This window comes from Carlito syrichta, unplaced genomic scaffold, assembly GCF_000164805.1.
Source record: "Carlito syrichta isolate Samal-C Ts95f unplaced genomic scaffold, Tarsius_syrichta-2.0.1 Scaffold309798, whole genome shotgun sequence".
NCBI lineage: Eukaryota > Metazoa > Chordata > Mammalia > Primates > Tarsiidae > Carlito > Carlito syrichta.
In genome coordinates, this window is record NW_007253894.1 from 116261 (window position 1) to 139325 (window position 23065).

Below are 23065 nucleotides of genomic sequence, written 5' to 3' on the forward strand. Positions count from 1 at the left end.
ACATAACCTTAGGGCAGAATCCTAAAGTGTATTGTTATTTTGGGTAAAAATAAAACACTTTTGGTTAGTTAAGTGAAAAAATATGTATACAGATAAGGAGTGACTTCACTGTAACAATAATCCTGCACCAGGTACTGGTGCTCATGTGTGCCAATAAGAAGGTCATGTTCAGAATTGGATCTGTAAGTAGAGCTACCCTTGGCTAGATTTTAGGTCCTATGTAGGTATCTTTCAAAGGCCAAAATGCAAAACTGCACAAGGACCTAGATAAATTGCCTTGTTTGCATATCTTTAATTGTGATACTTAAATAGATTGCTCAGTAAATTGACTTGATTGTCAGAGGATTCATAGTCTGATTTTTTATCTTAAAAACCACATGGAGTCAGGGATTTCTGAAAAGATGAATTTTGAAGAATATTTAAAGAAAAAGAAAAAAAATCACCCACAAACCCACACACATATGTCTACAGGAATAGCTGTCACTATTCTGGTGAGGTGACAAAGGTGACAAATCTATGGTGATAGGTTATACTGGAATTGAGAAATCATGAAAGTCACTATAATATCATAGAGCTCCCCCATAAAATTATTTTATATTTATTGTTCTCAAGTTAAACATAGCGTAATATATGTAAAGTCATAGAAACCAATCAGAAAAGAGATAGATTAGTCCAAAATGTTCAACATAAAACTGTTTATTCTTCTGGAAAAATATCATCAAGTTTGTTTTACCTCTTTGATAGACCCAAATAAATTCCACATGAATAAAAGATGTAATAAGTTAAACACTAAAAACTTTGTGACTCATTTACTGCCTTCTGAACTGCCTTGTGGACATGAAAAAATACTTCTCAAAGGAAGATGTACAAGTACCAACAAACATGAAAAAATGCTCAACATCACTAATTACCAGAGAAATGCAAATCAGAGTCACCATGAGATATCATCTTACATTAGTCAGAATGGTTATTATTTTAAAATAAGTAAATAAAAGATGTTGGCAAGAAAAGGGAATGCCCATACACTGTTGGTGGGAACATAAGCTATTTCAGCCCCTCTGGAAAGAAGACGGGAGATTTCTCAAAGAACTAAAAATAGATTTACCATTCAACCCAGCAATCCCACTCCTGGGTACATACCTTAGAAGCATAAATTGTTCTACCAAAAAGACACCTGCACTCGTGTGTATGTTGTAGCTCCACTCACAATAGCAAAAACATAGAACCAAACTTAGAACATACCCATCAACGGTGGACTAGAAAAAGAACATGTGGGACAGATACACCATCGAATACTATACAACCATAAAAAGAACAAAAGCATATCCTTTGCAGCAACATGGATGCAGCTGTAGGCTGTCATTCAATGTAGACTATCACTGAAATAGAAACTGAATTCCACATGTTCTCGTTCATAAGCAGGAACTCAACACAGAGTACACACAGGCACAAGAATAGGAACAGACAATGGGGAATTCTAAAGAGGCAGGGAGGGGAGTAATGACTGAAAAACTACCCAATGACTACCATGTGGGTGATGGCTCAAAAGAAACCTAAACCTTACCATCATGTAATATGCACATGTAACAAATTTGCACATGAACCCCTTGAATCTAAAATACATAAATAAACTGCCTTGTGGCAAAAACATTTTAAAATATAATATACTCTTTCCTATCTAAATCATACAATTCTCCATCTATACTATATCTTGCCCACTCCCTGTTTTAGTTATAGAATTTGTTACCTACATAGTAAAGTACCCTTACCTTCCGATTAGTATAATGTGAATAAAAGTAGTCATAACCTGTCAACTTTGCCTCATTTGAGATGTCCTTTTTCCAAGAACACAAAATAAATATCCAGATCCAGGCGTGGTGGCTAACACCTGTAACCTCAGCATTTTGGGAGGCCAAGGTGGAAGGATTGCTTGAGCCCAGGAGTTTGAGACCAGTTTTGGCAATGTAGTGAGAACTAGTACCTACCAAAAAAAAAAAAAAAAATTAGCCACGCATGGTTGCACATGCCTATAGTCCTAGCTACTTGGAGGCTGAGATGGAAGGATCATCTGACCCAAGAAAGTTAAGATTCCACCTGTAACACAGGAGGTCACAGAGTGAGAGCCCAATTAAAAAAAATACAGAACTAACCAAACAAAGTGCATTATTTTAAAAAGGATATTAACTCAGTATTTATTTCTTAACAATTCCAATTTAAGGGTGTAATATGTAACCCTGAAATTAAGCAGTCCCTGATTCTCATTCTCAAGAAATTCTCTAGAAAGTCAGTCATGTACAGTAACATAAATTAGAGCTGTGTTAGTGAAAGACAGTAGGTGAGGAAAACAGGATGGCCTAAATGCATCTCCACTGCAATTATAGTGAGCTCAAAGCACTGATTCTACCAAATGCCAAGTAGCCATAGGAACTACATGGTGGATGCACCTTTGACTACTGCTTTTCTCCTGCTTGAATTTTCTTCTAGCCAAAGGTGCCTCCATTCTTTCCTAGGATATTGCAGTGTTTGGTTGACTAAATAAAGTCTTCCTTCTCTATTTCACTGTGAAAAACTCATTTATATTTTTAACTTGTGTGTTGTTTTTTTCTTCTAGGCTTTAAGAGTGTACAATTTGTTTTCCAGTTTCAACTTTGAATTGCTAACACCATCCATGACATATTCTTATGGGGAAGGGGAGATGCAGAGGAACATATGGGAAAAAAATTAATAAATTATTTTGGACATAATATAACTTATGTATTTATTTTCAACAAAACTTTTTTGTGCATTTCTACTATGAATCTGATACTACTGTACGTGCAGTAAAAGGGAAAAATTCTCCCTCTCATAACGTTTGCACTCTAGTGAGATTTAGCAGATAGTTCTCTACAATTGTATATGATACACACTTCTTCCATGTAGTATGTAATATGATATTTAGCTTTTGTTTTCCTAAATTAGGACGAAATTTTATATGAAAATAAGTTGCAATATTTCTCTTTAATATGTTTTATGGACATTAAAATCAATGCTGGGTTGTCAACTTGAACATACTTGAAATAAACCATCCTGTATGAATGTTTCTAACTGGAGAAACTGAAACCCATCACTGAACTACTCTCTCTAACCTTATTACACTCCAAAAAAAAAGAGCTAGAACTAATGTTTCCCAGTAAAAATAATCAAAGAACTCAACATCTCAGTTTTGAACTTTTGGTCATTAGATCAGGAGCCCATTTTTCTATGTCATGCCCACACCTATCCTGTGGCACCTCACCTTAGCACTTAAACAGTCCGATATGGAACACAGCTAAATTCACTTAAGAAATCATTTGAATTTTTCTTATTTTTATTCCATCCATGCTTATTATTATTCCATCACTGGATTTATTATTCTTATTTATCATGACAATAACATATTTGAAGATTTCCAAGAGGGTAGTTAAGTTTTAACTCTATCAGCCTGAAGTTTCTATGGTCGCCCTTAATCAAAATGTCCTTAGAGTTGTTTTCTCACTCTCTTCTTTACTATTTCATTACTGGCTGACAGACTTGATGTCTTAAATCATGCCAATGTCTTTGAACTCTATAATTCTTTGACAACATAATTTCAAACTATCACTTAACTTTTCCAAAGCAGTTTGGCTAGACTCTGAGTCCTCAATTTTATGTGTTTCTCATCTCCAGCAATTCTTTAAGGCACAGCAGCAAGACTGAATTTCCTAATGATGATCTGTTATGATGAAAGTAGAACAAATCTCTACCAAAAATGGGGGTGGGGTCGGTGCGGTAGCTCATACTTGTAATCCTAGCATTTTGGGAGGCTGAGGTGGGAGGATAACTTGAGCCCCAAAATTTGTTGTCAGTCTGGGCAACATAGTGAGACATTGTCTCTAGAAGGAAGGAAGGAAAGAAGGAAGGAAGGAAGGAAGGAAGGAAGGAAGGAAGAGAGGGAGGGAGGGAGGGAGGGAGGACGAAATAAAGGGAAATTAGAGAAAGTGACATCATCTGAAAATAAAGGATGTTATACAAAAAACAAATGTTTACAGCATAAGAAAGGTTTACAGGCCAAGGTAAAATACTGATCCATTTATTTGCTAAGGTTTCTTGGTTACCATCTAATAACTGTAGATACTGTCAGTACTTCTATTTTAAACAGTCATTTTTTTTAAAGCACGGTGCTTATTCAGTGGTTTTGTGACAAGTAAACCAGATAGTTATACACATCATTTGACCATTTGCAATACCCAGATCAACTTTACTTGTATGACCAACCTGAATAAAAATTCTGAATTGCAATCTTTTTATATTAACAATGTAGACAGTGTGTGTGAGACAATATGAGCCTGAGAGTGAAAAATCGATAGTTTAATTAAAATATGTGTGTATATGTGTGTGTGTGTGTGTGTGTGTGTGTGTGCATATAAATTGTATCTGAGCAATATTTGGCAGAAACCCCAAAAATGAATACAATCACTAACAAGTAAACCTAACTCTAGGTTTCAAATGGGTAAGGAAAGAACTGACCTAGGTAATGTTATTGAAAGCAGAACCTTGACTGGACACTATAAGGTTAGAGTCAGAGTTATGCATAAATGCTGAAAGCTAGTTAGAAAATTCATTTTATGGGTATATAAAGAATTGAAAAATTAATTTATTTGGGGGAGAAAGAAATTACAAATAAGGGGAAAAATCACAGGCATCAATATGAATTCAGAGTAATAGATGATAGATTGACATACATATATACAAACATACATATATATAGAAAGGTGTATAAGCATGGGTTAGCCCACATTCATGTATGCCTGGAAGCAATGATACCTGAAGAGTAAATTGATATCTATGGCAGAGGCTGACCTTTATCTCCAGCAGTGCCTTTGACAATGTGAATGGAGGGAGAGGGTGGGTGAGTACCACTGATGTTCATATTCAGCTTAAGTGGAGGATGCTACTCTCCAATTAATTTGCCAGTGTCACTTAAATTTCATCTATGTCTCTAAATAGTTTACATATCTCATATCAAAGAAATATCAAGTGCATAAGTGACAAAGTCCCACAAGATCCGTGTGTCTTTTGTATATTGGATTGCCTTAGAAATGCTCTGGCTTTCTCTGCATTTTTCTTTTGAATAGACTTCTGTTTGTTTTAATCCTCATTGTATTTATATCTGCTTTTTATTTTGAGAATTGCTTATATTTTCTGACTTTCTCAAGTGTAGTTTACTTTCTCATATTGCTGAAGATATAGTCTATGTTTTTTGAAATTGAGAGTATTTATGTTATTTGATAGAGTTAATAGACGTGTTCATTCTCTCAACTTCTTATGGTAAACAATTTAGCCCTTATTTCACAATACTATTTGTTTTATAATCCTCAAATTCAAAGCATAGATGTTAATATGGCATAATTTAAAAGCATGGACAGTTTTGTTGTGTGCAGTGGAAATGCATATAGTAACTAATATATGCATATATCTTGATGTTTATCAAACTATAATGATTGCTATATTGAAATAATGATTAAAATAACTATGTCTAATGTGTATGCTGTGGTGATTATTAAAAATAGAAGATTCAGATATATGGTACTTTGTGTACACACTGCATAAACGTTATGGTTTGTTTTTGTTTTTGTTTTTGAGTTGGAGTCTCACTCTTGTCACCCAGGCTGGAGTGCAGTGTCACGCTCATGGCCACTGTGGCCTCAACCTGCTAGACTTAGGCGATCCTTCCACTTCAGCCTTCCAAGTAGCTATGTAGTTTTAAACATTTTATTGATACATAATAATTGTACATATTTATGGGGTACATGTGATGTTTCGATTCATGCAACAATTTGAGTAATTTGGATCTTATCACCTAAACATTTATCATTTCTTTGTGTTGGAAGCATTCCAAATCTTCTCTTTTACCTATTTTGAAATATATAAGAAATTGTTGTTAAATATGGTCAGCTTATGATAAAACAAAACACTGGAATGTATTCCTTTTATTTAACTGTATTTTTATGCCCATTTGCCAACCTCTCTTCATCCCCCTCTTCTTCCTACCCTTCCTGGCTTCTAGAAATCATCATTCTACTGGCTACCTCCATGAGATCAATTTATGAACTCCCAAATACAAGAGAGAACATGTGATATTTGTCTATGTGATAGGCTTTTTCACTTAACATAACGTCCTACAATTTCATCTATGTTGCTGCAAATGACAGAATTTTGTTCTTTTTTATACCAGAATAATATTTATTTGTAAATATGTACCACATTTTGTTTAAGCCATTCATCCATGGATGAACACTTAGGTTGCTTCCATATTTTGTCTATTGTGAATAGTGCTGCAATAAACGTGGGAGTGTAGATATCTCTATGATACACTGATTTCCTTTATTTTGGATACAAGTCCAGCAGTAGAATTGCTGGATTATATGATAGATGTGTTTGTTTTATCTTCTTTTAAGAAGTTCCATACTGTTTTCCATAGTGGCTAAACTAATTTACTTTTCCATCAGCGGTGTGCTAGTATTCCTCTTAGTCTGCATCCTCACCAGCATGATTATTTTTGTCTTTTTGATAACTATTGTAAGTGGGGTGAGATGTTATCTCATTGTGGTTTTGATTTGCATTTTTCTAATGATGTTGAGAATTTTATTTTATACACCTGTTGACCATTTGTGAATATTCTATTCAAATCATTTGTCCATCTTTTAATTACATTATTATCATTATTTTACTACTGAGTTGAGTTCCTTATACATTCTGATTACTAATGCTTTGTCAGATGGGTAGTTTAAAAATATTTTTTCCACTCTGTAGATTGCCTTTTGACTTGGTTGATTCTTTTTTTTTGCTGTACAGAAGCTTTTTTACTTGATGTGATCCCATTTGTCAGTTTTTGCTTTTGTTACTTGTGCTTTTGAGGTATTACCCCAAAAAAACTTTGCCTAGGTTAATATCCTGAACTGTTTCTCTAAAATTTTTTTCAAGTGGTTTCATAGTTTCAAGAATTGCATTTATATCTTTAATCCATTTTTATTTGATCTTTGTATATGGTGAGAGATAGGGGTCTAGTTTAATTCTTCTGCATACAAATATTTGGTTTTTCCAGTACATTTATTGAAGAGAATGTCCTTTTCCCAGTGTTTTTTTCTTGATTGGATTATAGAAAATAAGTTGGCTGTGAATTTAATAAGAAACTTTTTGTGCATATACATATTTTTGATTGTATTGAATTATATTGTTATAAAAGTTAGTTTTAATGAGCTATATGAGTTCATGAAAGCCTTTTCTAAATAGCCTTACATAAAAAAGGAAATGAATAATTAATCATTTTGAGAGACCTCTATTACAGGCATTTAATATATATGTATATGTTTAATCTATAACTAAAATAGGAAGTATACATTTGATTACATTAAACAAAACTATATGTCAGGCCACAAAAAAAGTCTTAACAAATTTAGGAAGATCAAAAATCATATCAAGTGTCTTTCTGACCAGTATAGTGTGTAACTAAGAGTCAATGAACTAAAATTTTGGAGAATTTACAAATACATGAAAATTTAAGAACATACTCATAGACAGTCAATGACACAAACAAGAAATTAAAAGGGAAATTTAAAAACTATCTCAAGACAAATGGAAATGGATACACAACATACCAAAACTTTTGAGATATGGTAAAAACAATTCTAAGAGGGAAGTTTATAACAACTAACAATCACATTAGAAAAAAAGAAAAATACAAATAAACAACTTATTGCTACAACTCAAATAATTAGAAAAAAAGAATACCCTAAGACCAAAGATAGTAAAAGGAAACAAATAAGATTAGAGCCGAAATAAATAAAATAGAGTCTAGAAGAGCAATAGAAAAGATCTCAGCAAAAATATGAGTTAGTTTTTGAAAAGATAAACAAAATTGGCAAAAAAAAAAAAAAAATTAGCTAGACTATGAAAAAAAATAGTGGAAGATTCAAATAAAGAAAATCAGAAATGAAAGAGGAGACATTGCAAATAATCCAGAGAAATACAAAGGATCATAAGCGAATACTATGAACAATTATGCACCAACAAATTGGGTAACCTGTAAGAAATGAATAAATTCCTAGACCTACATAGTTTACAAAAATGAAATCATGAAGACATGGAAAATCTGATCAAACCAATAATGAGTAAGGACACTGAATCAGCAATCGAAAGTCTCCCAACAAAGAAAAACTCAAGACTTGATGCCTTACTGCTGAACTATACCAAACATGTGAAGAAGAATATCATCCTTTCAAAATCTTTCAAAAAAATTGAAGAAGAAGGACTATTCCAAATTTATTTTACAAGGTTGGCATTATCCTGAGATCAAACCCAGACAAGGACACACTGGAAAACAAAAATTGGAGACCAGTATCCCTGATGAACATACATGCAAAAATACTCAACAAAATACCAGCAAACTAAATTCAATAGCACATGAAAGAATCATTCACCATGATCACGTAGGATTTATCCCAAGGACCCACACATAGTTTAATATACAAAAATGTATAAATGTGATAGACCACATTAACAGAATAAAGGACAATAACTTTATGTTCATCTCCTAGATGTAGAAAAAGTGACAAAATTCAATCTCATTTTTTGATTAAAAAATTCCAACAAATTAGATATAGAAGAATTTACCTTAACAAAATGAAGGCTATATATGACAAATCTACAGTTAACATCATACCCAATAGGGAAAAGTTATTCCTCAAGCTACTTTCAGATAAAAAAATGAAAATCCTGTCATTAGAAACAACATGAAAAAATGAAGGACACCATGTTACGTGAAATAAGCCAGGCACAGAAAGACAAATACTATATGATCTCACTTACATGAAGTATCTTAAAAAGTAGAACTTATAGAAATAAAGCATAGTCGGGCTCAGTGGCTCAGCCTGTAATCCCAGTGCTTTGGGAGGCTGAGGTGAGTGGGTTGCCTGAGCCCGCAGGTTCGAGACCTGTCTGGGCAACTTGGCGAGACCTCATCTCTACAATAAATCAAAAATTAGCCAGGCGTGGAGTGCGTGCCTGTAGTTTCAGTTACTTGGAAGTCTGAGGCAGAAGGATCCCTGCAGCCCAGCAGGTGAAAGCTGTGGTGGCCATGAGAATGCTACTGCACTCCAGTCTGGGTGACAGAGTGAAACTCCAACTCAATAAATAAATAAATAAATAAATAAATAAATAAATAAATAAATAAATAAATAAATAAAGCATAGAATGGCACAAGGAAAGGAAGGGATGAGATTTTGGTCAAATGATGCAAAATTTTACTTAGAGAGAAGGAATAAGCTCAAGAGATCCATTGCACAAAATGATGACTATATTTCTACCAAGGTATTGTATTCTTGAAATTGCTAAGGGAACAGATTTTAAATGTTCACACCACAAACAAATAAGTATGTGAGGTAATATATAAGTTAATTATGGAAAAATTTAGTGACTCCATTGTGTATACATATTTCAATATCATGCTGTACACAATAAATATATATAATTTGCACTTGTCAAATGAAAAATAAATAAGGATGTAAAGGGAAATAATTCCAGACAGAAAAGAAGAAGAAACTGGTAATGCCAATGGAAAACGTTCATAGCATATATCTACCTTTCCAGAATAATGTCTACTGAAGTTACAATTTTTAGTTATTTCAGGCATATTTTGTGTATTGGTATGAGTGTGACACTGTTAACTAAATATCTATGAGACTATATCCATGAGCATGTATTTATAAATTTACTGTCACATAAAGTAAATATAAATGTAAGTAACATAATCAGTTATAATTAAAGTGATTTTTAATGAAATAATTTTGAAAATGCTATCTTATAGACTTTAGTGTCACTTAAGTTTTATCTATAAGTAGTTTACATGTCTCATAACAAAGAAACCTTAAAAGCATAAGTGATGGTCCATGACAAATTTATAAATGTAATTTGACCGTATTAAAATTCATTAAACTGTAGAAATGTTAATCTTTACAAGTTTCTTCTAAAATACAGAATTTGATACTATATAGATGCAAAGTGTTTTTAATGAAATGTGAAATTTTCTGTAGACTGGCATGCAAAGTAACAATTTTAGAAATAAGGGCTATAATTGAGAGAAAACTATAAAAAGACAGGAGAGTCTAGCATAAGGAAAACAACTAATAGGTCTATTGGTGCCCTAGATTCAGGAAAAGTGCTTGTTATTTCTTTTGTTTGTCTTATTTCTTATACATTCATTTGTTAATTTGCTAATCCATTTATTTTTTACCTCTGCTTGTGCTCCGTTAGGTTTTAAATGAAGACTTTCATAATGAAGACTTTCATAAAGTACAATTCAAAAACCACTGCATTTTGTCTCCTTTCATCATCCATGGAACTCATTTTAAAGGGCTAGTCCTTTTCTCATGTGTTGGAGAAAAAAATAAAATGGTTCCCATTTCTTCAAGTTCCTTTCATATAAAAAGGCCTTGAGTTATTTCTAGGCACAAAAACAGATGCCGGTGAATAATATTTCTGATTCCAGTTATACATAAGTCTTCAAACTCCATTTCATGTTAACCACACTAAAGCTCTGTTTTGCTATGAGCCAGTCGTGAAAGGGGGCTGAGGCTCTTATCAGCTTCCTTTTCCCACCCTGGATCTTCCACCCTACCCTGCTGACTCCAGTGTTGGATCCCTTTAGATTTCCCCTTGTGAGGAGAAGGAGAGAAGCACTCTGACTTATTCTGGACTTGTGTTTGGCAGTTTTTTACTGCTGCCACTTTCTTTGCTGAGCCAATTTGCTGAGGGGGTAAGGAAACAGTACAGTGGGGTTGGCTACACCACACATCTCTGTCCCATCCCTCTATCATGGATTATATAAGCTTCTGGTAGGATATTTTCAGCTGCTGCAGCATCTCCTTCTCTCCTTCTCCTTCTTTTTCTCTTTTCCATGCTCATTGTAGTTCTCATTGCTGTCCTGGATGCCATGTAGGGATTTGCAGCAATTCCATGCTGACTTCCTCTTATGTGTAACCCATAGGAAGCACCTTTTTGTACTCTTCAACTCTTAGGCTTTTCATTCTTTTTGGGAAGCTGACCAATACTCACCACTTTTGTATTCAAGTCTGTCACAGTGTTGACTCACCATTTGCTATGTAAAATCTGTATTTCTGGGTTTCACTGAAACTGAAGACTAAAGTAGCATCACTCTAAAATGTTTGTTAGATAAAAATATATTTACTGAAGTTACATCTTAAGATTTTTTTCCTGGGTCGGGCGTGGTGGCGCAAGCCTGTAACCCCAGCACTTTGGGAGGCCGAGGTGAGAGGATTGCTTGAGTCCAGGTGTTCAAGATCAGCCTGGGAAACTTGTTGAGACCTCATCTTTACAATAAATCAAACAATTAGTTGGGCATGGTGGTATGTGCCTATAATTCCAGCTACTTGGAAGGCTGAGGTGATAGGATCGCCTGAGCCCTGCAGGTTGAGGCTGCGGTAGCCTTGAGCATGCCACTGCACTCCAGTCTGGGAGACAGAGTGAGACTCCAACTAAAAACAAATTAAAAAGAAAGATTGTTTTTTCTGGCTATGTATTTATCATGCACTTGAGTACCCTAAAACTAAGGAATTAAAAGAAAGAGACTACGTAAAATTTGTAAAAGTAAGTGATCAGGTAGAAAAATGACTCTATCATCAAAACTCAGTAAGAAAATATGGTAGGTAAAAAAAGTCAAACATTGTAAGATTTCTATTTGTCTATGTGTTTTAAAATGATAAAAGTTTGATCATTATGACTCACATCATCCAACTATAATTAATGAAACATTTGGACCCAACAGGCTTACAAATAGCTCTTTTTTTGGTATCAAGGCTATGCAATGATAATTTTGGCTTTGAAAATTAGTTTTCACAAGTTTACTTCAAATTGTCCATAGATTTTTTTGTTTTACGTATTAATAAATATAATGAATAGTAAATAGAAATAGATTTTAATTTAACAGTAATTTTAGAAAAGACCCAAAAGGTAAAGTTTATATAAAGGTTTCTAGGAAATAGAAAATTATAAAGAAAAATATGAAGCAATGTAAAGATTTTGCTTGTGATGTAATATCACACATTTCAGCACTTTTTTCTAGGCAGTGAATGAATCATTGCTGCCAAAGAACACTATAGAAAAGGAAAAGTTGAAAAATGACAAAACATTATAGAAGAGAATCATGATGTTAACTGAACTGGCAAATCTAAAGTGAAATCACCTCAATCTAAATGACAGACACAACTTTGTGAAAATGTGAACATTAATTCTGAACAAGTACAGTTCACCAAATGTAGTTTTTATGACTTGCATTGTAACACTGCTTGCGTCCATGAATTAATTTCACATATTTGCATGACATAAGTGCTTTTTTCATAAAGCACTTAACATCACCCCCCTCAATGTACTCCTTCCCTTCAAATATCAAAAGGTGTAGTTTTTTACTTTGTAATTTGATAAAAGATGACAAGTAACAGAAAACATTTTGTATATGTTGACTGTCATTTTTGAGAGATCTCAACATGCTTCAAAAATATTCTGATTAAATCTTACGATAACACATATTGAAGTAATACAAGAAAGTATTTCATTATAAACTTCATTTTTGCAAAGATAGGGTACTTTGAAACTTAGTTTATTTTCCCAGGGTCAAGGGAAAACGTGCTGAGTGACAGGAACAACAGAGCTGGCCTCAGAAGGCACAGAATATTCTGCTGCCTAGATGATGGGATTTTAGGAAATTAGATATCAGATTCTGAAATATGCCTTTCTGACTTGCTCAATGATGGCTAAAATTCTTTCCAACATGGCCAAATCCTTTCATCCCAAAATTAATTGAAAAATCATAAACCACAGGTAACCCTGTAGTTGAAAAGAGTGATATTACATTCTTTCTTTATTTCAGATTTCAGCACAGGAAGAAGTTAGTGAGAATGTGTGCATTCTGAACACCTTGATAGAAAATGGAGTTTTAATGGCAAAGGGAAAAAGTCAGAGACTCTGGAGTTGCTTCTTGAATATTTTGCTTATTTGTGTTAGAGCTTTGTCTTCCGTGGCCATAATTCTGATTGAAGAATAGCTAACAGCATGAGATGGAAGTGAACCATTATTAGACTATGGTGCTTTTCACTGGCAGTTGTGAATATGGACCATTCAAGTACAAACATACTTTCTTACATGTGGAAGTTAGACAAATCATATAATTCTGTCATTATCATCATCACTCTCATCATACAGCATTAATTTATCTTGTAGAAGGTGTTATGAATGGTATTAGGGATACTAAGGACAAGAAACGGCATTGCTATAGTAATCTCCGAAACAAGAATTTAAAACATGACATTTAGCATAACAATGACATTTTTCACTCTCCTTAACTCATTACTTCTTTGTTTAAGCCCGTCTTTGCTATATTTAACTAAACTAATTTTAATATTTAACTATATTTTGAACAATAAATAAATAACTATATGATACATGCTGCAGCAGAAGTACAGATGACTGAATTAGAACTAATCTCTACTGTCAGTATTTATCAAACTAGCTGGGAAAGCGGTTGTAACAAACAGATTGCTAACTGCCATATAAAACTGAATAATTATAAAACATTCTATCTGCATAATACTTTTATTTTAATATTTAATTGCACTATAAGATTCAAATTCATAACCACCAAGAGAACAATTTTTATGTATATAAATTAGAGAACTGAAAATCAGAAAAGCTAAGAGTACTTTTCAAGGCTTAAATGTCTTCTGTTTTAAAGTCCAGAATAATTGGTTTATGTGCTGTAAGAACATTATTTACTTGTTCAGTAATTATTTAATTAAAGCACAGGCAAAATACATCATTGCTAGCTTATAAATAATACATACTGTCTGACCTAAAATTCATGATCTTGGGGAAAATATGTAGACAAATAAAGGGACTATAATATGAGGAGTGCTATAGTAAATGTATGCATAGCACACAATATACTTAAGGCATTGTTAGTTTTTTGATGGCTGCCATAACAAATTACCAAAAACTTAATGGCTTAAAACAACACAAATATATTATCTATTAGTTCTGCAATACACAATCCAAAATAGGTCTCATGTCATTAATCAAGAAATTAGCAGGATACATTCTTTTTTGTAGGCTCTAGGAGAGACTCCATTTTCTTGTCTTGTCCATCTTCTAGATGCTTGCCATATTCCTTGGTTCATGACTCCCTTCATCTTCAAGGCTGACCATATTGTATCTCCTTGATCCTGCCCCCTTAGTCAACTCCTTCTGAATTACTTCTTTTCCTCTCTCTTCTACTTTTCAGGCCTTTTGTGATTATATTTGGGCCTACTCATGTAATATAATATAATATCCCTACCTTAGGGTTGGAGTTAGCAACTGAATTCCATCTGTAACCTTAATTCCCTTTTGTCATGTAACAACATATTCCTAGCTTCTGGGAATTAAGATACGAAAACCTTTAAGGGAACATTATTCTACTTACCAGAGATGTAAAGAAGAAAGTGGAGAGGATAGAAGAGCTTACAAAAAAAACTTCACAGTGATTATTTCTCAAATATGATTAGAAACAACGTTTGATGGGAGTTCTGGAGAGGGAGAGATCAACAATCACATCAATGTGTTGATGTGATGAACCAGCAATATATTGCAACTGACAAGCGCTCCCTAAAAGTAAATCTACACACATGCCTTCAACTTTCAAGGCTGTGTAAAGCAGAAAATGTTTATGACATACCAACAAGAAAGCTAGAAATTAATTTGAAGATAATCCTCTGCTTTAACAACCTCATATGTAAATTGAACAAGAAGTACCTAACACACAAATTTGAAAATTTGAGAGATATTTTTTAGGAACTCATCAGTACATACAATTTAACTCTTTACTGTGTAATTTATATATGCATGAATTTGTGTTTTCATCTCTGAAAAATTAAAAAGTTCAAAACTTTTTGACAATTGAAGGAAAAAAAACACATATTCCCAGATTCAGCATACACACACTATGAGGAACACAGTCATATTCAAGAAGGTTGAAAGAAGGGAAAAGGAGGAATACATGTAAGATGTTTTGACGCCAGTTCATTAGCAGAAACAACATCAAACAAGTGTTCTTGAGCAATCCATTAACCATTCTTGCAAGTCATGTAGCAAGTTGCAGTTCAGAAAGTCTTTCACAAAAGTTTGTGTGACATGCATATGTGCATAAGAGTCCCTCAGGAAGTCTCTGTAATAGTTTTTACCACAGGTACATGTGCATGAGATCCTCCCTTCTCAACCTCCCAGATGTATGTATGTATGTAATCAGTTAGGGTTTTACACAAGGTCTTCCATTTTGATTCCGGCAACTTTCACATTTCCCCCACTTTTGATCAAGATCTTTCACCAAAAGCATTGCTAATTACTCATCCTGTCAGTAGGTTTTAATTGTCCCTTGGTGCTGAGATGGACTTATTTCAGTTGTTGATCACACCTGGATGAAAAGAAATTGGAGACTAGGAGTTAATGTCAACACTCCTTTAGCTGAATTTGAATAATATGGAAGTTTGGAAGGAGTGACTTTCATGCTAAGTCAGCCTGGATTCTATTATTAAGCTCAGTTTTGTTTGTTCTGTAAACCTTTACTATCATCTCAAAACACTAGGCCAGCATTATTCTGTCAGGTGTGTTTTTTATACCAAGGTTGTAAAGGCAACAGGGCAAACTTTAAAGGAAATAATATAAAAAAAATGAACAGGAGTATAACAAATTCAGTTTTCACAATGGTTCTAAATCAAGAGCCCAAGCCTAAAGGCAACCAACTGAACAAATTAGAAGGCCATGGGGAAACATGTGAGACTTATTGGAGTCATTGAGCCTGTTACCTTATTGAATGCAGTTGGGTTGGCAATTTTATTACTTAGAAGTCCATAACTGTGTTAAATTAAGGTGTGAGTGTTATGGAAAGAAACCATTACTACAGTGTGAACAAAAAGTTTCATTGGATGTGTTGCCACAGTTATCTACTAAGTCAACTAAAGAATTTCTTAAGCCAGGTTTTGCCAATTTTCCCACAGTAATACTGATTGTGAAACTTTAGCCACACCATTTTTCTGTCAGGTTAAAAAAAAAATAGTCATTAAGAAGGTAAGAGTTTATGATGTGAAATCTTATTCCAACATCTTGGAAAAAAACTGCCCACAGCATGTGTCCTCAACTTTCTCTGTTGAATTTTCAGTATGGTTTTCATATCAGGCACAAAATTTTTCCCTTAAAGTTAAATTTTTACTTATAGAGTCACAAAAAGACTTTTTTTAGATTTTTGGTTTTTTAGTTGGAAATTTGCACCCAGATACTGGAGGAAACTTGGAGAATTCAGGATCTAGTCTAGTCCATAGGCATATAATAGACACTCAAAACAATGCACTAGCTTACAATCTAACAACAGAGGCATTATAGATTTTCTTTGGAAATATTAATTTTGTCCCTATGGTCATCTCGATTTCTACCAAAGATAAACAAAGTAAGAAAAATGTCTTTGTAGCATAACTATAGTTTTATCACATCTGGCCTATTCCCTTACATAAGTGCACTAAAAATATATTGATGACATGGGAATCTCAGATAAGACTTTAAAAAAATTTCGAGGCTATAATATCAAATCAAAGCAGACTTTAGACTTTTCAGTATGTATAAACAATTTTACATATGACACCCCAGTCAATGCCTTAGTAATATAGCTAATGTTTAGAAGGAAGTCACTATACCTAACCCACACTTAAGAAGTAAGAAGTCAGTCTTTCCTTCCTTAAGGTCTAGGATATCTACATAAATTATTTTAAATTCTTCTAATTGGGAAATTTGTAACTCCTTCCTCCATTTATTTCTTTGCTAAACCATTTAATTGTATTATTATGGGTATATAGGTATGTATTTTTCTACTTTGGGTTGTAATCTAATAATATTTTATTTATTTTGTGGCACCAACTGTTCAAATAACCTTTATTAGAAAAAGGTAGTGTTTCAAATATTTTAATTAAATTATCCATAATAATGTGATGCAAAGGCTACATCTGTTGGAGTCAGGTGTTTTTTAAAATTATTTTAATTAGATAAATCAGATTAGATATTCTGAAAGTGAAAGTTCTTCTTAGTCATAATTATAGTATATATAATTACTGATATCCTCTTTTAAAATCATAGAAAAATACGCTTCCCAAATAATGGCATAGATAAGATATTTATTTGGAGTCACCTGTATGAATAATAACAAATCTATTTGTTTCCATATCCTTTACAATTTGATAGCTAAATTGACTAAATTGATTTAACTAGAGAAACATTCCTTATATTTAAACTATAATGTAAGATATTGAACAAATAATAGCACAATAATTACTTTTAGAACTCAAAATTCTCTGCAGACATATTTTGAAGAATTCAAATGATATAAAGTAAAATTATTCTTACCATAGTGATATCCTGGGTCCATGTCCTGCTCAGGAGTTGTTGGAATGCATTAAATATGTGGATTATTGTGAGCAGAAATACATTTCTCTCTTTGTCTGATCTCATTGGTCAAGTGTGAGTTAACATTCTATGCAGCTGTGTAAAAAGGGATTAAATTCTCAATGCTTAATCGCTTTAACTAGTTTCCATCTGTTAGTTGATTTCAGGTTTTTTCTCCAACTTTAGACTACATAGACATTCTATAAGCAGGTCTTTGACATTATGAATATTTTGTGCTAACAATTCAACAGGCTTAATGTTCACCTTAAATTTTATGGAACCAACATCCCAGTTGCTGTTTGAATGTGTCTCTCAAAAGTGCATGTGTTAAAAACTTAATTCCCAAATTCATATTTGAATAGTATTTGGAGGTGGGGGATTTGAGAATAATTAGGATTAGATGAGGTCATGCAGATTGCCCCCCTCGAGTTGTCATTAGTGGCTTTATAAGAAGAGAGATCTTAGCTAGCAAACTTTCTCTGTCTCACTGTGTAATACCTTCCACCATATTATGATGCAGCAGGAAGACCCTCACCAGATGCCAGTGCCATAATCTTGAACTTCCCATTCTTCACTACCATGAGGTACAAAAAACTCTGTTCTTTATAAATCACCTGATCTGTGGTATTCAGTTATAGCAACGGGAACGACCAAGACACTGACCTTATGTGACCTCAGTGTATGACCTGATTTGATTTCTGTATTCCTTATAACCCTTTCACAATTGAAAACTTAGCGTTAAAAATTAAGAATGTTTAGTTGCTTTTTTTATATTTTGGTGAAAAGTGTAATTTTTATAAATTGTTTATTAAAACCATAAGCAAACTGAGTTTTGACAGAACCCATATTGTAAAAACCTAACACCAGTTTGATGAAATGGCACATATGTACTTGCTGCCTGCGCTTCTGCAAATGATCAGCCACAGTAATGGGAATAAGTTGAATGGAAAAGCCACTGGCAATACGACAGTGTGTGTCTCTTGGGCTCAGATCTTCACATTTTTAACAGCCAGAGTCAAGGCCAAAATCCAATAGCTGATAAAACTAATTAAAAGGCATTATTTATTTCCATGGAATTTAAGGCTGGTTCAGCATTATAAAAGTTTACATTACATAAGTTAAAAAGCAAATCAAAGAGGATATTTAGTTTATTCCCTTACTTTCAATTAAGAATGCTTATGTCCCTACTTTTTCAAAAGACTTAAAGAATATTTAAAGGTCCCCTTCAAAGAGTTTGTTCATTGCTTCTCAATGATCTATTTCAGTGTTTAAAACTTTTTAGGCAAAAACATTTTTATTAGTTTTGGACAAAGGTCGTTGTACAACTTGCAAAACAAAGATAGATACAATATAGTCTTTGGAGGCAATTGTAAAAATAAAAACAAAATGAATAGAGAATTTTTTTTTTAGTTCAGAAATAATACTTTCTGCAAGCTAACAAATTTCTGGTACATGAGGTTTCTTTACTCAAAATTTCAGTCCCTGTGGTTTTATACCACCTACACCATTCTATATCCTTCCACCCCCACAGACACATACTCCTATTCACATATTCATGGGGACCCCATAAGTGGTCACAGGACTTGTCACTACTGGTAAGTGTTGTGAAATCTCACACTTTTTGTCTACTTTTACCACTGTCCCAGGAGTCATGTCACCTCTCATGGCAGTCCCTCACAGCTGGCTATGACGTGCCAGACACAACAGGTATTGACACCTAACTGGCTCTACCATTTGAACCCTGCTAACACTGTAGTGTCATCCCCAGTGACTAGGTATCACCCTAGCTTCTGCCATTTTGCCCAAAGCTCTTCAGTCCCATCGTTTTAATAACATGTTTCATGTCCAGGTAAGTCTGAATCAAAATAAAATGAAAATCAAAATGAAAAACTACATAAAGATATGTAAGACTCTAATGTAAATTTTATAAAAGAAATAAGAGATCAATGTCTGTGTGCTAATAAAAATAGATCAGGATTGAAACAATCTATTCGTTTTTAACTTAATTCTGTAGCCAGAGTAGTGAGGATGTCGTATGATTTTGTGACAAGCGTATAGCTGTTTTATGCTTTTTGTTATTATTTTTAGATGAATTTGAGTTTTAATTGAATAAAGAGCAATATCATACTATAAGTTTTATCTACCAAAGTCCTACTAGGCAAATGTTTGTGTATTTCAAATGTACATGTAAATACAAATGTATAGCCAGACATTGTCTTCATTTTCCCAGTATCCAATTGATTTTAAATAAAGCTTTCCTTTTTTATTGACTAAACTATTACACAACTTACTCTATATCTCCCTTCTTTGAATCTCCTTGCACTTTGTGTCAAGGTGTTTTTATAAACTCCTTCCAGTTACTTTCTTGCTTTAGTGACTAACCTCAAACTCCTTAGCATGACGTGAAGGCCCTTTTAGATATGGCATTCACCCATTATACTGTTCTTGACACACTGAACAACTTACTGTTTTCAAGATGTGACAACTTTTTCTAAGTATTGTTCTTTATTGTTGTGTCCTACCAATTTTCTTGCACTTTTCTGATTCCCACAAGTCATTCTAAATTTATTTAAGCCACCACCTTTCTGTTTCGTGACCCTTCCCTAATACTGTGTATATATTCTTCCCTGCCTATCATTACTATCACTGCAGCATTAATCAAATTAATACAGAATATTTATTTACTTTTTTTGTATTTGGAGAATTATAAATTCTCTGATAACTGGCATGTGATGTGGCTCATAAATGTGTAATTCAAATGATAAATAATTTGAAATTTATTGCTTGTATTGTTTACTTCTGAAGTCCAAACTCCAACTACATGATAAATATGGATCAACTGCATAGATATATTTGAGGGCTGAATGTTTCAAGTATACCCTAAAGTAGAAAAATTTTGTATTGATTCTATTATTTTATTTACTTTTACCTATTGGTATAGCACAATTATTAGATATTTTCCCAAAATTCTTGTTTTAGAACTTAATCTTGGGTTTTGTGTGTGTGTGTGTGTGTGTGTGTGTGTGTGTGTGTGCTTTGTCCTCATAAGAAATAAAACTTCACTAGTGTATTTTGAACAGAAACTCTCCTGTTGTTCAAGATTTCTTGCATCTTTCTTCTCTGTTTATCAGTAAAAATAAACTTATTTTTCTTTTTGCCTATTAAAAATTCATGATTTTTTCCCCATTGAAAATTATAAAGTTCTTTGAAACCATGAAGAATATATGATAATATTCTTTTACATCCTCATGAAATACGTGCAAAGAAACCTAATTATTAGTGGAATTTTGTGACTAAAAATCTCTTAGGGAGTGATGAACTTGTCAGTTTTAAAAACAAGAGTAGACCATTCTCAGTAAATCAATCTTTTATATTAAAATACTGTTAATGCTGTTCAAAATATTATAAGTTGTTTATTCATACTTTTTGGAGAACATATGGTAATATATTGCCTTATACATACATTGATAAATTTTGAGTTGTATAAAGGAGAAATAATTATGACACACATATTTTCATATATTATTAAATAGGACAAACATGCTCAGTTAATTCATTTCCAAAATAGCATAAAAAGATTCATCATTTTGATAAAATGAAATTCACATTAGCACCTAAACATTTGAGGTTTCCTGTCACTTAAAACATTTTTTAAGGAAGCCATTACAAGCAGCACTTTTTGTTCAAAAACCAAAGTGGGAAGCGTGGAAATCTGAAAATCTTACATACTCCCGTGATTCAAAGTGTGACAGTGAAATTAAGGAGAATGCAAATCATTTTGTCTCATGAAATCCTTATTGTTTTGAATAGATGTGAAATAAAATATTTGCCTTACTTCAAGGGTCTTTTATATGCATGAGTTCTCATACTTATCGGAGATTATTGCAGAGTAATGAAATTCAGTTCCAAAACTCATCTAGGAAAATAATTTTAAGTTAATAAAACTCTTATTTGAGTCAGATATGACAATTGAAGAACAAGAGTATATTCTGGTACAATTTATCTGTGCTCTCAGATCAATAGGGCATGAGCCCTTCAGGAATCTCAGAGCCATGCCCATCAGGCTCCTCATATCCATAGGGCCAGACTGACTGTTGCTGCTTTGATGTTTGCAAGAGTATTTCTTTTCAATCAGGCAGTCCCAAACTCTATGATAGTAAGTACTGAAGACCACTAAACTCATCCACTCATCTCTAGGTGAGATGGAATATGCCACTACATCTAATACTTGCTCTTAGGGCTCCCAATGAAAAAGGCAAGCCTTTTGGTGCAGGACTCTGCTCCCTTAATACCAGGGGCTATTCTTACATTAGTAATCCATAGGCTTGAATCTTGTAAAGTTGACATTTAGGCACTGTAACAGTCTCACACTGCAGATTTCTATTTATTTGCTTTGTTTGTTTATTTGTCTGTTTGTTTAAGAAAGGGCATTTACTCATACCCTGGGATGAAAAGAATATAACCTGAAAAAGCTTTATCATCTGAGCAAGAAGTGAAACTTATATTCCATTAAGTTTAAGGCACTGGACTTACACTCCTAACAGTTAATACTTTGGCTGCAGTAATCATTTTCTACATCTTAACTTTTGGTGGGGTGCACTATCATGTTCAGAGAACATTGAAAATATTTTTTAATCAACATTTATAATTTTCATTCTTTCACCTGAAAAAAATACCCAGAAATCGTAGATTGTCATTTCAGTATAAAAAAGATACCTGCGCACTTATGTTTAGTGCAGCATTGTTCACAATAGCAAGAACCTGGAAGCAACTATACTATCCATCAAAAGAGGACTGGATTTAAAAAATGTGGTACATGTACACGATGTAATACTATGCAACCATAAAAAAGAACAAAATCATGAATTTCGCAACAACCTGGATGGAACTAGAGAACAAAAATCACAAAAACAAAGATCAAAGTATCACATGTTCTCTCTCATATAGCGGACCTTGATCATCCAACGTACTACCATAAGAAAATGACTGACAGTGGTGGGAAACTATGAGGGGGGAGGGGAAGGGAGATCGGATTAATGGTAGTAAATATCTGTCTGGGGATGGGGAGACACCTCTTATCAACAAGGGTGCCTGAATGAAGCATATTTGTACAACTAACCCTTAACTGTACCCCACAAAATCATAATAAAAAATATTGATTATAAAAGAAAACAGAAGCAAAAGTTTCCTGTGTTGTCTGTTTTTCTGTTTCTAAGTCAGTTCACTTAGAAGGATGATCTGCAGCTCCATGTTGCTGCAAAGAACATGTTTCATTCTTTTTAAAAAAATTATGTGTATATATATTTATTTTAAAATTATGGGGTACAGTTAAGGGTTAGGAATACAAGTATTCATTGTGCAGGTACCCTTGTTGATGAGGTAGGCCCCTCCTTCCCCAGACAGATATTGAATACTGTTAATTGAAACCCCCTGCCTCATCCTGAACCACCTCCCCGTAGCTTCCCGCCACTGTCAATCCTTTTCTTAGAGTATTATGGTTGTTGTTCAAGGTCAACTTATGAGTGAGAACCTGTGT